The sequence below is a fragment of the Benincasa hispida genome, chromosome 11, assembly GCF_009727055.1.
Source record: "Benincasa hispida cultivar B227 chromosome 11, ASM972705v1, whole genome shotgun sequence".
NCBI classification, from domain to species: domain Eukaryota; kingdom Viridiplantae; phylum Streptophyta; class Magnoliopsida; order Cucurbitales; family Cucurbitaceae; genus Benincasa; species Benincasa hispida.
Window position 1 is genome coordinate 62,617,922 of NC_052359.1, and position 18,805 is coordinate 62,636,726.

At 35.0% G+C, this 18,805-nt stretch overlaps 1 non-coding gene across 1 annotated transcript; it reads right to left on the reverse strand.

Moving 5' to 3' along the window:
- Positions 1-357: 357 nt before the first annotated feature.
- Positions 358-464, reverse strand: LOC120092237. The gene has a single exon (XR_005485949.1). It is a non-coding gene; the product is annotated as a small nucleolar RNA R71 (small nucleolar RNA).
- Positions 465-18,805: the final 18,341 nt, after the last annotated feature.

Genomic DNA, 18,805 nt, shown 5'->3' on the forward strand with positions numbered 1-18,805 from the left:
GATGAAGCCAGTAATGTTACAAATGATACAAACAGCAGGACAGTTCGGAGGACGGCGTGGTGAAGATCTGCATGCCCATCTACGAAGCTTCATTGAAATTTGTAACACTTTTGTGTTCCCTAATATCTCCGTAGAGGTGAAGATCTACACGCCTATCTACGAAGCTTCATTGAAATTTGTAACACTTTTGTGTTCCCTAATATCTCCGCAGAAGAGGTTCGACTCATGCTATTTCCATTTTCACTATGTGATAAAGCAGGAAAATGAGCATACTCCCTCGAACCAGGAGAGATAACTTCATGGGAGCAAGTTGTGAAGAAGTTTATGAAGAAGTATTTCCCTCTTATAGAGAATGTTAGAAGGAGGAAATTGATCACCAATTTTAAACAAGAAGAAGATGAATCGCTCAATGACACGTGGGCGAGATTCAAGAGACTAGTGTGCGATTGCCCACACAATGGATTGTCGGATTGCCTCCAAATGGAGATTTTCTATCATGGATTAAATTTTGCATCGCAAACAGCTACCAATGCGATAGCAGCAAAAGGTCTACTGGACAAAACATATGATGAGGCAAAGAACATTCTTGATCGCATCTCGAAAAACCACGAAGATTGGTAAGAAAGCGATCAAAGAGAAAAACCCAGAGAAGGTAATGCAAGTAATGGTGCCATCACATCATTGCAAAATCAGATCAATGTGATGATAAATTTATTACAGGGCATCACAATAAAGAATCCCGGAATGCAAAGAGGGCAAGTCAATGCAATAGAACAGACAAGCACCAATTGTGCTACATGTGAAGAATCGCATTCGGTTGAAGTGTCCACGAAATCCGCAGTCAATCTATGTCAAGAACAACCCTTTTTCAAACACGTGTAAACCCGGGTGGCAAAACCACCCAAATTTTGCTTGGAAAAATAACCAACAACAAGGTTGTCAACCCATGGCGCAAAGAGAAGGACCACCAGGATTTTTCCAAAGAATTAACGGTCAATAGCAACAACAAGCCAGCAGCTATCAAACACCACCATCATCCTCTCTGGAGAATTTGTTAAAACAATACATCAAAAAAAATGAAACAGACCTCCAGAGCCAAGCGACATCCATCCGCAATTTAGAAATCCAAATAGGACAAATTGTGGAAGAGCTGAAAAACATACCACAGGGGACACTGCCTAGCTCAACTGAGCTCCCACGTAACTCGAGGAATACAGGGGAAGAACAATGCCTAGCAGTCACCCTGAGAAGTGGAAAGGCGACGGTGGAATTTAGGAAGGAGCCTAGCAGGACCAATTCAAATGCGATGGAATCAAAGAAACCGTTGACACAAACTGAGTCAGAGGAGCCCGAGATTATGGAACCTGAAGATGCGATCACCTTTAAGCCTCCAGACCATGGAACAGTGAAAGTATAGCTACCTCCATTCCCTCAAAGATTGAAAAATAAGCAAAACAATGAAGGTCAGTATCGTCGCTTCCTGGAAATATTGAAATAACTACACATCAATATTCCATTTACAGAGGCGATAGAGCAGATGTCGGTATATGCCAAGCTTTTGAAGGATATGGTTTCGAAGAAGAGAAGCACAGGAAAAATCACCATGGTGGCATTAACGCAAGAATCAAACACTATAATCCTACCGAAGATGCGCGACCCAAGCAACTTTACAATACCCTGCTCAATAGGAGGGATCTACATTGCTCAAGTATTATGCGATCTTGGGGCAAGCATAAACTTAATGCCCCTTTCAATCTTCAAACAATTGAATGTAGGTCAGCTGACACCCACAACGATGACTCTTCAGCTTGCAGATAGGTCCCTGGTACACCTTGAAGGAAAATTGAAGGATGTCTTGGTCACAATCAACAAATTCATTCTACCTGCAGACTTCATCACTCTAGATTATGAAGTGGATACAGATGTGCCAATCATATTGAGACAACCATTCTTGTCTACTGGTCGTCCTCAAATAGATATGCACAAGGGAGAAATCACAATGAGCATCAATGCAAAGAAGCTTAGGTTTAATATTATCAAGGCAATGAAGTCCCTAGAAGATGAAGGCTTATCAGATTCCGACGATGACCACACTTGCGTTGAAGATGGGGAGTCCGAGGAAGAAAATGAAGAAAGAGAGGACGGGACAACATCCTTAGAAACCTGCCATGCAATAACAAAGACGGTGAACAATGAGGAAAAGTTGAAATTGAATGAAGAAAGAAAAACACAGAAACCCTCCTTAGAGCAACCACTTATACTGGAGCTGAAAAACTTCACCAAATCACTTGAAGTACGTTTTCCTTGGCCATAACGAAACCTTGCCAATTATCATATCCTCTACGTTACTAGAAGAAAAAGAAACTGTGCTGCTCAGTATTCTGAAGAAATATATTAGAGCAATCTGATGGACGCTTGCAAATATTAGAGGCTATAACCAGATTATGATCGCACCAGAGGATCAAGAAAAGGAGAGAAAAGCTTCGTGGACCTGAGAAAGCTAGAATGAAGAAGAAACGTGTAGTCCCTGCATTGATAAGCGACACACATTCATCAGGGACGAAGTATATCCTTTTTTTAAGTATCCTTTTGTTATTTTTCTTTCATGAATCTATCTTAATTTTTGCATGATTACTACTCTTTATAATTGCCAACTCTTTCTTTCATACCTTTTATCCTATGGGCATTTATCACACTGATCATAGTAAATGATTGCGATGGAGCAATGCAATAACCTTACATACGCGATCGGTTCGATCAGCCCATCGCAATCAAAGAATCAGCCCACCACAGGAAAGGATGCAACAAAAAATGATGCGGGCGACAAAGCAAATTTGGGGGTTGTGTCTTTCCTTGCCTCATCTTATTTCAATTTTGCACTTCTCGCATCTCAATTTAATATTGTTGAATTCTACTATCGCATCCTCTTTAGTTTGACTCAATCTTGAATTTTTTATTACTTTATTTGGTCGTCGCATTCACCTCGTGCCAATTATGACTTCAATGATGAAATTCATGCCTTTGTTTCTTACCGCATGTACTAGAGTCAGATTAATTTTAGGACAATCGATTCATGAAACATTTCTAAAATTTAGCGGTCTACCAGCTTTCCTTCAAAACTATTTTTACGAAATTTCCTAAGTCCATCGCATGATTTATTCTGTCTCTCAGCAATGAGGACATTGTTGTGTGTTAAATTTGGGGGTCTAGTAATGTTATTTTCAACCTTGTTACTTTTAGAAATTCGATTTAAAAAAAATTATATAACGTTGAGATCAGATCCTACTTGTAGTTGGATATTCGCATGACACCCGTGGGGGCAAGCCAAAATGAAGGTGGGAATCGTAATCAACGCAGAAACCAAGTGATCACAATTCCGCTGCCGAATAAAGAGATGGGCATGAGTTTTGACTAAGAAAGAGCGCCTTGATCATGGTTGGATGTCTGCATGACACTCGTGGGGGCAAGAAAAAATGAAGGCTAGGCACTCGGATCAGCGCAAGATCATAAAACGAATATCTGAATCGTGCAAGGGTCAAAATCACTTGAACATCCCGATTTACGAAAGTTTGAAATAAATCATGCGTTGTCTTGGAAACGAGTAAAGTTTTTTTGAAGGTTAAGCTTGAGGTCCCTAAAGATTAGAAATATTTTAGGAAGAGATCAGGATAGAAATTAAAAAGGCATTGGTTCATGAAATTTGAATAAGGCACCTTGAGAAGTCTAGGAAGGGTAAAGGCGGTTGAATTTTTAAAGAAAATATTTAGTTTATGCTTGAGGAAAAGCATTGTTTTAAATTTGGGGGTGTGATAATTGGTAGAAATACAAGTTATTACAGCTTAATTTAGTAAAATAATGAGAGAAAGCGATGATAAAATAGGCAATATCATGTCTGAAAGCACCAAACTGAAAAGAATTGCGATCGCTAATGCTCATCACATAAAGGCAATTAATTACCTATTTTTTGTAGGTACAATGCGATGGCGCATATGAAATTGTGATCCAAGGGCACAATGCGACTGCGCGCTTGAAGTTGCGATCTCAAGTCATGCGATCGTGAGAAGTTTCTTAAAAAGTGATCGCATAAAAGACCTCGCATCAAGGTGACAGCATAATAAATCATGATAGGATGTAAAGCTGATAACGATCGATTCCAAATTCAGTTGACAAGCCGTTAAAAGCCATACTGTAGCAAGTACATTGAACTTTTGGTGACTTTTAAACGACACAATAGAGTAGGGAAATTAATGCCGCCCATCATTGCAATCATTTATAAGAAAAGCTACTGCACCTTGAAATCTATAAATACCAAATGCCACCAGTGAGAAAGGGATCCACGCACATACATATACATATACATAGAGAATGGAGAGAGCAAGAAGACGAGTGATAACGGGCAGAAATGCACGTTATTACAGCGCAAAGTTATAAAACAATGCAGGATTGCGTTGATAAAAATATACAATATTGCGTCCAAAAGTATTAAGTTCACAACATTGCGATCGCATGCATCCATCACATTAAAATAGCTAACTTATGTATTTTTGTGCAGAAAATGCATTGACACAAGGCAGAGATGCGATCCAAAGAAATTAACGTCTGAGCGCATTAAGAGATTGTGTTAACGCAAGGCTATGCGATTATTTGCGCTCGTGAATATTTTCTCGAGAAGGTTGTCGCATAGAGCCGGCGCATCATGGTGGGCGCATCTAGGTGAAAAGCGTAATAAATCACGATGGGACAGAAAGCTGGTGACGGTCGATTCCGAATTAAGTTGACAAGCCGTTAACGACCTACTGTAGCAATGATAACTTCTAGAAATACAAGCTATTGTGGCTCAAAAGTTGGAACAATTAGGGTCTTTAATGATAAAATCTCAACATTTTTAGAGAAAACACATGGAATTACTCGAACACTATCAAACTCATGCAAAAGAATGTTTATTGCTAAAATACTGCGGCACTAACGCATGATATTGCAGGATCTCAACAAAAGGCTAACACATGATTAAGAAAAGTGTCGCAGGCAAAGTCTAACGTATGGGGCATGCGTTGGAGGGATTCAATGCAAGGAAGATTCATTGATTTAGGCTGTTTGTGTCAAATCACCACTTGCAAGGATGGGCAACTCCAGAGCGCGGAGTCTGAAAAGCATCTGAGTGTCACGGGGCTGACCAGGGTATGGAATTTAATGTTGCCCATCATCAAGTTGGAGAAGACCGATGCCTATAAATAGAAGAAATCCCACCAGATGGAATAAGTTTTTCTTGAGAGTTATTCAGTCAGAGCTTAGTTTAGAATCTTAGATCCTTAGAGCTGTGCTGTGGTGCCGAGAAGAACAAGAGGGAAGAGAACCACCACCATTGCCGATCAAGGAGCGGAGGAAGCTGAGCTCGAGAGAGACATTTCTTCCAATTCTTCCACAAGTGGTTGTACACGACTAGAATTGAGCCAAAAAGGACAAGAGATTGTACTCTATGGCTTGACTCCTTTCATTTCATTTTACTTATCGCTTTCATCTTCTTATTTGATTAAGTATTGGTTTTTTAAAGACAGTCAGTTTCTTTATAAATTCTCATGTTTGATCTATCATACATTGCCATTGTTTATTTCTTGCTTATGTTGGATGCGTCTATAACTTCATGCAAAATTCCATTTCAAACGCTTAAGCCAACTAAATCAATTGGTAAAAGCATCTTTAGCTTAAACTATTCGAGAGAATAAGTAAGCCAACATCAAGTTAGAAACACTTAGTACATCTAAAGATAGACGCACTGGTGTTTTATTGCATCCTGTGTTTGACGCATACATTCTAGAAACAGGTATTATATGATATTTGCATTAAGAAGTGTCGAATAGAGTCTAACGCATAAACGGAGATAAACAAGTCATCTCATTCGCTTTATATTCTTGTTTGTGTACATCCAACTTAGATGGACGCATATCATTTGCTTCAAACTCCATTTTCAAATGACCTATCATTCTCTACTCGACCTTTTTGTATCTTCTTGCCCACACACACAACAGCTTAGTGTAAATAACTCATTTCTACATACACTTAGGATATCTCTACAACAGTTACAACGCAAGGTCTGCGTTGGCTAATCTGAATCCCTGAGTTCGACCCTGGACTTACCAGGAACCTAAGTTGGATTTATACTTGGATCTGATTTAGGAAAACTTGAACGTCAATAGAGGAATGTCATGCGTCCTGTTGTACATCACTAACACATCAACGCGTTACTAACGCATCATAAACGCATCAATGCATCATTCATAATTACACTTATTTTGCCAATTATTTTATACAATGCACTCCTAAGCTTGAATCACGAAATCAACGAACAAGCAAGTACACTCAACTTTTCGGTGACAAATATTCTGCGCATCTAATAGAGAATTAATGCCATCCCATCAGTGCAATCATAAGAGAGAAGAAGCTTTTCACCCCGAAGCTCTATAAATACCGAAGACCAAGAAGCTTTTCACCCCGAAGCTCTATAAATACCGAAGACCACCTTCAGTGAAGGAGTTCATCCAGTTTGATAATTTTCCCCATAGATAAAAGTAGCCCTGTTCATAGTTTTCTTATACTTAGAAAGCGGAGTGAGAGAAGGGAAGAGATGCCGGAAGATCGCCCTGGTCAACTCGAGAGAGAACCCAGGAGGCGTGGCAAAACAGAGAGAGGGTCGATTCTTGCGAGAGCAAGATTATCTTTTGAAGCAGAGTAGAGAAGAACAGTGTAAAAGCCTTGGGAAGCAAGAGATTGCTACCAGGATCTTTATTCTTATTTCGTATTGTCATTCTGTATTTCGATTATATATCTATAAAATGGAACTTGCTTATCTACATATGTTCGCTCTCTTTAAAACATGCATGAGTAGCTAAATCTATCGAATGGGTTAAGAAGAACTTAGCTAACATGACCTAGGATTTTCATTGCATGCGATCATTTTGTCTTATGTTGCGCCCATCACCCTTTTAGAGCTACTCGAGAGAGAGTCTAAAGAAAGAACCTAAGACTTAAGAAAGCTAGGTTAGAATCTAGACTCAAGAGAGCAAGATTAGATCTGCATAAGCAAGAGATAGAGACTTAGAGATAAGCTCTGTTTGTTAACATGCATCGTATGCACCCTAGAGATAGGTTATGGTATTATGCGGTCGCCTTGTATGTGTGTGTGTCAATCATCATCGCATAAACAAGATAGAGGCTTATGTGTAAGTCCTATAGACATCAACGCATATATCGCATGCATTCTAAATCTAGAAGTCGTAGTATTTGCATTGAGAGGTGATTTGCTATTGTATGTGTGTAGCATGATCGCATAACATGAGCGCAATCCTAGGAAGTGTTAGTTGAACCCCTTCTCAACCTGTTCCCTCGCATATTCATCACATCTTCCATGTTATTAACTCTTTTCTTAACTCTATCGCATACTTTTTATACTATAAACAACAAACCAACAAACTCTTTGATTGATTTGTTACTGCAAAGTGATCTCGAAATTATCACCGCATATTGTTGTCTTTAGTCCCTGAGTTCGACCTTGGGCTTACCAGGAGACTCAGTGGGCTTTATACTTGGGTTCTGCTGAGAAAACTTGTTGCACAACACATTTTCCATCACTGCAATTCCTTTAATTAATTCACCGCATAAAATAATGCATCAACAAGGCAGAGCCGAGAGGAATCGCTCCCAGATAGATCAAGAGACTACTGGAAAGCAATACAAAGGAGAGAAGGCCAACCCTTGAGAGAGCAAGAATCCACAACTAGAACAGAGTTAGAATGATAAAGAGTAGTGTAAAGGGCCATAGGAAGCAAGACATTGCTTACCGGGCTTGTTATCTCTCAAATCCATTTGTTATTTTGTATTCAGCACTTTATTTGTAGAAAATGGAAACTTCATTTCGATTTATGTTCAATCTCTCCACACGATGCATAAGTAGCTAAATTTCTAAATGGGTTGAGAAGTACTTAGCTAGCATGACTTAAGATATGCATTTTATGCGATCATCTTGTCTTATGTATGCATCATTCACCCTTTGGATGTACTTGAGAGAGTAGTCTAAAGATAGAATCTAGGCTTGAGAGAGTTCGATTAGAATCTAGGCTTGAAAGAGTCGAATTAGATCGCATAAGCAAGAGTAGAAATTTAGAAATAAGTTCTATCAGCTATTTATACATTGCATGCGTCCTAGAAATTGGAATGGTGGTATGCGGCAATCTTGTCTTATGTGTGCGTCATTCATCATTTGGTCATACTTGAGAGAGTAGTCTAAAGATAGAATATAGGCTTGAGAGAGTCGGATTAGATCGCATAAGCAAGAGTAGAAACTTAGAAATAAGTTCTATTGACTTTTTCGCATATACATCGCATGTGTCCTAGAAATAGAAATTGTGGCATTCTGCATTGAGAAATGTAGTACTGATATTTGTGTATAGCTTGATCGCATAACTTGTGCACAATCTTGGGAAATGTTAGCTAAACCCCTTCTCAACCCCTTCATCGCATACTTATTGTAACTCTACGCTTTCATCATTCCATGTTCAACTCCGTCGCATAGAAAAATCTAAATCAAAACACCATCCACTTCTTTTTCACCACCGCAATAGAATCAAAGAGTCTGTCGCATATCTATTTAGTAGTCCCTGTGTCCGACCCTGGACTTACCAGGAATCTAAGAAGGCTTATACTTGGGCTTTGTTAGGAAAACTTGCATGACCATCGTATAACTCACATCATCGCATACTCACACCATCGCATCATAATTCTACGCATCAGGGCATAACGATTATTGGCCAAGCTATACTTACGAGCGATTTATGAAGTGGTTATCGCACCATCGATTGGTTAAGATGGACACATAATATATCTGTAGTAAGGAAAGTTCAGTTGTCAGTCTTTAATGGAGTGTCTGGTAGTTAACGAATGGTGGATTCCGTGACTAAAGAGTTTAGCCATTTATTCACGTACCTTTGGAGCTTCAAGCTACAAGTCCACAAGGTCCCCTTGTAGCTCAATGGATTCAAGTTGAGGATCATTTCTTGGTGTTGATTTGAAATGTTCAAATTGACAAGAGGTAATTCGATTATATTGATATGATCAGCATGATATATGAGATACATCAAATGGAGGATTAATGTAAATGAGATTTACATTAAGTGTCATGGAATAGAAAAAGAGCTATGGTTTATATGTTTCATGAGATGAAATATTAAAACTATAGGTAATAAGTATATTATGGTAAGTTGGTTATCATGTATATTTATAATAATATTAATTATTGGATAATTATCTCTTTTCTCTAATAATCAATTGAGTGGGAGGTTATTGGTGGTTTCATGGTAATCGTGAGATAAAAGGAAGAATATTTTCCTAAATTTAGTAGTTGTTGAATTGAGAATTCACTTCTCGGAAAGTTCTCACGAAAAGGTTGTCAAGTAAATATGATTTACTAAATGACAGATTGAAGAGAGACTAGATGATCGTTGAGTGTTTCTATACGATAGACACTCAGCTGGCCGATGAGCTAAACGTTTGAGCGACTTTTGCTAAACGATCGTATAGCTTTTGTTAAACGATTGGGCATTGTTTATACGATAGACACTATCATCTCCCACTTGCTCAATCATTTACACAATTGTTTTCCTCTGGTCTCATTCTCTAACCAAGTCCACACAGAGCTCACACTTCTAGATTCTCACACCGAGAATACCAAGGTAGCCATTGTGGTATGCCATACTCAACTCGACACTAGTCAAGATTATTTGGAGGCCGTTCGTGGTGTTGGTATGGAGCCCACTGTGTTCGTGATCTTGGAGATCGCAATGTTCAAGTTCTTTGTTGATCGTGCTGTATTGCGGTTATGGTGGACGAGCATTCATGTGTTGCAGTCTTGCTGATTGTTCGAGCGTTCGTGATCGAGGGATCTTGAAGATGAATCTTCAAATGTATGTTAATTTCTATCCCTTGATCTATAGAAAAGCATGTTGTAATTTCACTTTATGCATGACCATATGTTTCCGTTTCTTGATTGTAATTGTTAATGTTAATATATGAATGAAATTTGGAACTATCCTTCCACTGCTCATGGAAATCCTCATATCCGATTTCCTTCAATTGATATCAAAGCCAAGTTGTTCTGATATTCCAATTTATTACATATTCATTATTCAATCTAATCTTGACCCGAGTTCAAAAGTTGAAGAAGCAGTTTGCTAATTCTATGTTGTTGTTGCCCTTCTAACGAAGGAGCAGAATGATTCTTTCTTTACTTTTACTTCAGGTAATCGGAGACTGGTTTGAAAATTTCTTTAGATCAAGCAAATTACCACTACTCTCCAAACTTTTTCATTTAGTATTTCTTGTTTAAAAGTTTTTAGATCCCCTTCTCTTCAGACTTCCCAAACATTGTCATTTAGGATTTCTTATTTGAATGTTTCAAACCACTTATTATGCTTTATGTTCACTTTGTTCTTGTTCCTTTTATCTATTATGCAATGCTTTTATGATTAGTGATGGTAAACTCTTGACAAATGCACATTTTGTAGAACATGATATATAAGTAATGTAATGAGGCATTTAAGCCTCCTTTTCAATTCTATGATGCATAGTTGGAGCCCATTTCTCTTGTTGAGCTTCCTTTTGTGAGCTTGGTTTTTTATATACCCTTGTATTCTCCCTCCCCCCCAATCAAGAACATGAATCAAAATATTATTATTTCTTTTTTAAAAGGAAAAAGAAGACCAAAATGTAACTGATGTCATTACGTTCTTATCTCCAGTGCTCATATATTAGTATCCTTTTTAACCTAATCTTCCCAAGATCCTATATCTCCTCTGTCGCTAAATAATTATATTGACTACAATTTATTGATGTTAGCACATTCTTATCTACTATTTTGCATGTTTTGTTGATGTTGGTCCCTATGTTCGGTCGCAAGCCAAAGTAAAGAAAAGGGGAGATGAGACCAAGTTCATAGTTAAGGTATTGTTGGTGGAGAAATTGGTTTTCCTCTTCTGAGCTTATCTTAATAGATATTCTATATGTTCAAACTATTTTGACATTTCAAATAGCGTAAGGAAAAGTAGAATCATTATAAAATTTGGCTTTTATGTTTATGGATTGATACAAGGAACTCATTACTCAAAAATCAAGTTAGATGAGGTGCAAGTTGTGTTGGCTAAATTTCTGGGATGCTACATGTGATAGTGGATGCTTGCACAATTTGGTCATTTTGAAGAATATGTGGCAGAGATGGTAGGTGCTCGCAATTTTGAAGATAAATTATGGGTCAAACATTACTTTGTCCTTTTGAAGATATAGCTAGGATTACTTCATACCGATATAAGTTTACTTTGGAATTGCTCATATGGAAGGGGGGTTGGAAAGGTTAACTGTAGTTTTAGAAATGTGTTCATATGGAAATGATGACTGCAAAGGTGGTTTTGATAGTTGTTATGTGGATGATAGCTTTGTTTGTATGGGATGGATTTGTTGAAAGTTAAACATGTTTTATTTAACTAGACAAGTTATAGATGAATTTAAGGATGTGGGTTAATTAAACATATTAATTTATGACAAGTTATAGATGAATTAACGTAAGAGGTAATTTATTAGAGTTTCACATAAATTAAGTGTAGGATTTTAATTGTTCCATGTAAACTTAATTAGGGTGTAAGTTATGTATTTAAATTTACCCATGACAATCCTATAAATAGGATTGACATTGACATGGTTGATGTATCCAAGTGTATAGAGAAGAACACATAAAGAGAGTTTAATCAAAAGTGTGAACCAAGTTTGAAGAGTTTTTCAATTAAAAGCGTTTTTGTTTTCTCTCAAATAATCGTGTGTTAGTTATTTATTTGTGAGTGTCCATCACACACTTCCAACAAAGTGGTATCAAAGCTTGAGTTTGAAAAACAATAATTGTTTTGCAAATGACAAATAAAAATTTGGTTCCTTTCCAAGTGTCTCGACTTATGAAAGAAAATTATAGCAATTGGTGTATTCGTATGAAAGCTCTACTTGGTTGGCAAGATGTATGAAACATTGTCAATAGTGGTTATGAAGAACCAGAAAGTGATGCGACTTTAAATTAAGCTCAACAAGAAGCTTTGCAAAATACAAGAAAGAAAGACCAAAAGGCTCTCACCATCATTCATCAAGACATTGATGATCCAAATTTTGAGAAGATTTCGGGAGCAACTATTGCACATCATGCATGAAAATTTTTTAAGAATACATACAAAGGAGTAGATCGAGTCAAGAAGGTTCGCCTCCAAAAATTGAAAGGTGATTATGAATCACTATATATGAAGGAATCTGAATCAATTTCATATTATACTTCAAGATTGCTAGCAGTAGTAAATGAAATGAAAAGATATGGTGAGACGATAGATGATGAGCAAGTGGAAGAAAAGATACTTCGCTCATTGGATGAAAAATTCAATTTCATCATTGTAGCTATTGAAGAATCAAAGGATTTGAGTACAATGTCCATTGATCAACTTATGGGTTCCTTACAAGCCCATGAAGAGAAGCTTCTCAAGAAGAACAAACAAACAACTGAGCAACTTTTTCAGTCAAAGTTGCAGTTGAGAGATAAAGAAGATAGTCAAGAAAAAGGCAATCGAGGTCGAGGACGTAGTAACAACCGTGGACGTGGTGATTTCAGAGGTCGAGGTCAAGGAAATTATGGTTAAAGAAAATTTGATGAGAGTAATTCAAACTCTAATTCATCTAGAGGTCGTGGAAGACAAGAAAACGGTGAGTCATCTTTGCTTCTAGTATGCAAAGGTGAATAAACGTGAAAATAATGTATGGTATCTTGATAATGGTGTAAGCAATCACATGTGTGGATGTAAGTCAATGTTTGTGGAACTTGATGAATATGTTGGTGGTAATATCATATTTGGTGATGTCACAAAAATTCTTGTCAAAGGAAAATGTAAGATTTTATCAATTTGAAAAATGAGAAGCATGAGTTTATCACTAATGTTTGTTATGTGCCTGATATGAAGAATAATATTTTGAGTTTGGGACAACTCTTAGAGAAAGGCTATAATGTTTTGATGAAGAATTATAGTCTTTCAATAAGGGATAATCGTAATAATATGATTGCTAAATCATAAATGACAAAGAATAGAATGTTTTTATTAAACATTCAAACTGATGTTGCTAAATGTTTGAAGTCATGAATATGGTGAAAGGATTGTCATATCTCAAACATCCAGATCAATTTTGTGAAGGTTGACTTATGGCAAGCAAGCAAGGAAGAGTTTTCCATGAGAATCTTCTTCAAGAGCAAGGAGACCGCTAGAGTTAGTTCACAGATCTTTGTGGACCAATTAAACCAAATTATTTTGGTAAGAATAATTATTTCTTATTATTTATTCATGATTTCAGTTGAAAAACTGGGTTTATTTTGTCTAAGGAGAAATCAGAAGTATTTGGCATGTTCATGAGATTTAAAGCTCTTGTGAAAAAAAAAAAAAAAAAAAAGTGGTTATTACCTAAAAGCCTTGAGATCAAACAGGGGAGGAGAATTCACTTCAAATGAATTCAAAGATTTGCGCAAAAAATGGAATTCGTTGGCCTATGAGGAGTCCATGGAACTATCATAGGAACTGTCATAGGCCAAATACATAAGAAATATTTGTTGAGGAGTCCATGGAACTGTCATAGGCTGATGAATTCCATTTTCTGGGCAAATATTTGAATTTATTTGAAGTGAATTCTCTTCCCCTGTCTGATCTCAAGGCTTTTAGGTAATAACCACTTTCTTTTTCGACAAGAGCTTTAAATCTCTTGAACATGCCAAATGCTTCTGATTTCTCATTGACAAAATAAACCCAAGTTTTTCGACTGAAATCATCAATAAATAATAAGAAATAATTATTCTTACCAAAAGAACGTGGTTTAATTGGTCCACAAAGATCAGTGTGAACTAACTCTAGCAGTCTCCTTGCTCTTGAAGAAGATTCTCATGGAAAACTCGTCCTTGCTTGCTTGCCATAAAGACAATCTTCACAAAATTGATCTGGATGTTTGACATATGGCAGTCATTTCACCATATTTATGACTTCAAACATTTAGCAACATCAGTTTGAGTATTTAATAAAAACATTATATTCTTCGTCATTTGCGCTTTAGCAATCATATTATCACGATTATCCCTTATCGAAAGACTATAATTCTTCATCAAAATATTATAGCCTTTCTCTAAGAGTTGTCTCAAACTCAAAATATTGTTCTTCATATCAGCCTAAACATTAGAGATAAACTCATGCTTCTCATTCTTCAAGTTATCAAAATCTTACCTTTTCCTTTGATAGGAATATTTGTGGCAACACCAAATATTATATTATCACCAACAGATTCATCAAGTTCCACAAACATTGACTTATATCCACACATTTCATTGCTTGCAATGCTATCAAGATACCATGCATTATTTTCACATGTTTCTTCACCTTTGCATGCTAGAAGCAAAGATGACTCACCGCTTTCTTCATCTTTCTTAGCATAATTCACATTTTCTTCTACTTTATTCCTACATTACTAGGAATAATGGCCAAATTTATGACAGTTATAAAATTCAATCTGTCTTTGTCATATATTTTTTTCATTATTTGATCTTTCTCCATTTGATCTCGAATAATTTTGTCTTCCACGACCTCTTGATGAATTAGAGTTTGAATTACTCTCATCAAATTTTCTTTAACCATAATTTCCTCGACCTCGACCTCTGAAATCACCACGTCCTCAACCTCAATTGCCTTTTTCTTGACTATCTTCTTTATCTCTCAACTACAACTTTGACTAAAAAAGTTGCTCAGTTGTTTGTTTGTTCTTCTTGAGAAGCTTCTCTTCATGGGCTTGTAAGGAATCCATAAGTTGATCAATGGACATTGTACTCAAATCCTTTGATTCTTCAATAGCTACAACGATAAAATTGAATTTTTCATCCAATGAGCGAAGTATCTTTTCTACCACTTGCTCATCATCTATTGTTTCACCATATCTTTTCATTTCATTTACTACTGCTAGCAATCTTAAGGTATAATCTGGAATCAATTCAGATTCCTTCACCTCTCAATTTTTGGAGGCAAACCTTCTTGACTTAATCTACTCCTTTGTATGTATTCTCCAAAATTTGTCATGTATGATGTGCAATAGTTGCTCCAGAAATCTTTTCAAAATTTGGACCATCGATGGCTTGATGCATGATGGTGAGAGCCTTTTTATCTTTTTTTCTTGTAATTTGCAAAGCTTCTCATTGAGCTTGATTTAAAATCGTCACTTTCTGGTTCTTCATAACCATTATTGACAATGTCTCATACATCTTATGAACCAAGTAGAGCTTTCATACAAATACACCAACTGCTATAATTTTCTTTCAAAAGTCGAGGCACTTGGAAGGGAACCAAATTGTTATTTGCCATTTATAAAACAATTATTGTTTTTCAAATTCAAACTCTGATACCACTTCGTTGGAAGCGTGTGATGGACACTCACAAATAAATAACCAACAAATGATTATTTGAGAGGAAACAAAAACACTTTTAATTAAAAGACTCTTCAAACTTGGTTCACCGTTTTGATTGAACTCTCTTTGTGTGTGCTTCTCTACACACTTGGACATATCAATAATGTCAATGTCAATCCTATTTATAGGATTGTCAAGGGTAAATTTAAATACATAACTCACACCCTAATTAAATGTACATGGAACAATTAAAATCAGACACTTAATTTATGTGAAACTCTACTAATTAACTTTTACATTAATTTAATTAACTCTCATCTTTTAATTTTTTTTCAACTCTCATAAATTAATTCATCTATAACCTCTCATAAATTAATATGCTTAATTAACCCACATCCTTAAATTCATCTGTAACTTATCTAGTTAAATAAAACATGTTTAACTTTCAACAATAGTTTTTATGGTAGTTTATGATATGTAATTTTTTAAATTATTCATATGGGGTTGACTATTGGAATTATGTTCATTATATTCTTTTTGGAAATGTAAATATGGGGTTGTCCAAATTCTTCTAACTTAGAAAATCTTTCATGGAGTTGTAAGTTATATATTGATAACATTGATGAAGTAATCTTTGTTAAAAGTATTGAGGAAATTTTGATTGATAAGATTGAAAATGTGTGGTTGTTCATTTGGTTTGATGAATGTTTGTTGTATATATATGTACATATTTTCTTGTTAGACCAAAATACATGAGCAACTTATAGGTAAATATCTATAATACAAATTTTTTTAAAAAAAAACACACAAACAAATTTGACAAGTTAAATATGTCAAGATATAGATATATTTTACAAATAGACACTATCAAGAAGTTTTGCACTTAATATTTTATTCTTGTCAAGAAGATCCATATTCTTGACATTTTTAGCATATCGAGTAAAGTGTATCTTGACATTTTTAACATATCAAGTAAAGTGTATCTTGACATTATTAACATATCAAGTAAAAAATATCTCGACTTTTTTTCCTTGTCAAGAACGTTTATATTCTTGACATTTCAAACATGTCAAGTGTCACAGTTCTTGATATTTTTACCTTGTCATGAAACCCCATATTCTTGACATTGGATGTCTTGACGTTTTTAAAAACATCAAGAACAGTAACACTTGACATTACAAAATTGTCAAGAAACATTGTCTTTCTTGTGGGGGCCATTTTAAGAGACAAGTTGAGGATCCCACATTGAAAAGATGGGATAATCTCGCTATCTTTAAAAGATACATGGTATTTCATTTATTATCAATTAATTTTGATAAGTATGATTTATTGTATGATCGCAAGAAAAAAAAAAAAAAAAAAAAAGGCTAGTGTTGTTGGTAATGTTATTGGGATGTATTAGGATCGGTACACCTTGATGAAATGCTTAAAAATACAATGATTGTTTGAGAAGTGCTCAACCTTTTAGTTTTTTTTAAATTGAACATAAAAATATTATTTCTACCAATACCCATGTATTTCTTTGTTTTGTTTTCTACTTTTTAGAATTGTTTTAAAATTCCAATCTAAATTTTGAACATTAGAAAAGGTAGTTTTGTTTTTATTTTTGAAATTTAGCTATGAATACAAATGTTTCTTTGGTGAATATGAAAACTATTGTAAAGAAATTGTGAGAAAACATGCACAAATAATAATAACTCATTTTATGCTAGTAAAGATATTAAAAGTTGAATAGATAAATTGTTTTTTAATAGCAATAAAATTGAGATTTTTTTCCTGAGGAATTAGGAATGAAATTAAAGAATGACAAGTGACTCAAATAAATTTAAAGTATACGTTGGTCCACTAATTAAGATTTTTCTATTTTCTATTATCATTTATACGTCAAATCGATATTTCCAATAAAGTGAAAATAGACTCGGTCTTTTTAGTTCCACTTGTCGTTTGTGGCCAAGCATGGTAGGTTGTTCCACCTTCCAACTTTAGTATTAGATCTTGAAAATTTTCTGTCTAAGGGATTGCTCAACACGATTCTAATGAGTTGGTGTCATCGACCTGTTAGTCGTCAATGCTATATTTTGAGTCTCCGAGCCTACACACTTTTCAATGCAAATATTAACATTTTTCAATATGTAGTTACATTCGTCAATATGGAAAATTTTTTGTATTAAAGAAAAATCGACTCAAAGATCATCTCCATACACACAAATTCATCTCTTAAGCTTGAAAAGTTATTCAATGAAACTACCATACTATGACTATCTTTTAATAATAGCTAGATGTAGATTGAAAAATCTATATGCTCTGCAAGTTAGTCTCATCGAATAATTCCACTTAGCACAATTGTGATGAGTTGTGTCATTGACCTACAAGTCGATGCCATTTTGACTCTTCAAGTTTACACTTTTTCAACAAAAAGATTAACATTTGTCAATTTGTAGATATATTTGTTGATATGATATAAATACTAACAACAAGATTTTAAAACTTAATTTGAGAGTAAAATCTATCAATATATCTACAAAATTGAAATAACTTTTTAATAAATACTAACAATATAAATACAAACAACAAAAAATTTAAATAATTTTTATAACGTTCTTTATTTACAAGAACATCCATCAATATAAGATATATCTATAAAATTGAAATTTTGAAATCGATATTAATATTCTAATCCTTGCTTCAATCGGACACAAAAAAAAAAAAAAAAAAAAAAAAAAAAAACTTCAAATATCTAAAAGAAATATAAAAAAAAAATTGTTAGTATTAAAGAAAAATGATTAAATTATACGAATTGTCTCTAAACTTTGTACTTTGTGTCAAAAATACCATTGAACTTTCAAATGTATTAAAATTACCCTTAAACTTTCAAAAAGAAATTTTAAAATACCATTGTCGTGGATTTTGGATGTGTTAGTGTTTGGTTTCAAAAATGCAACTTTCAAAAAGTTTTAAAAATATCCATATTATCAATATATGAACACAAACCATAATACTTATTTCAAATATTCTTGAACTTTTAAAAGTTACATTAATATTCCTAAGACATATATGGACATATATAAGAGTGGTTTAAAAATAGTTAAAAGCTTTTAAATGCTTCCACTCTTGAATCGACTTTATTGAAGATGGATCCGAACTCTTTATCTGAAGACTTAAGAAGAATACACCCGAAAGATGATGAAAAAGGAACTAAATCCTCGAAAGACCAAATCCTTACCTCCCCCTTTAGAGTTGAATAAAATGGCTGAAGAAAATAATTCCACCTGAAAGAGCATTTGATGATCCCTCTAAAAAGGATAAAGA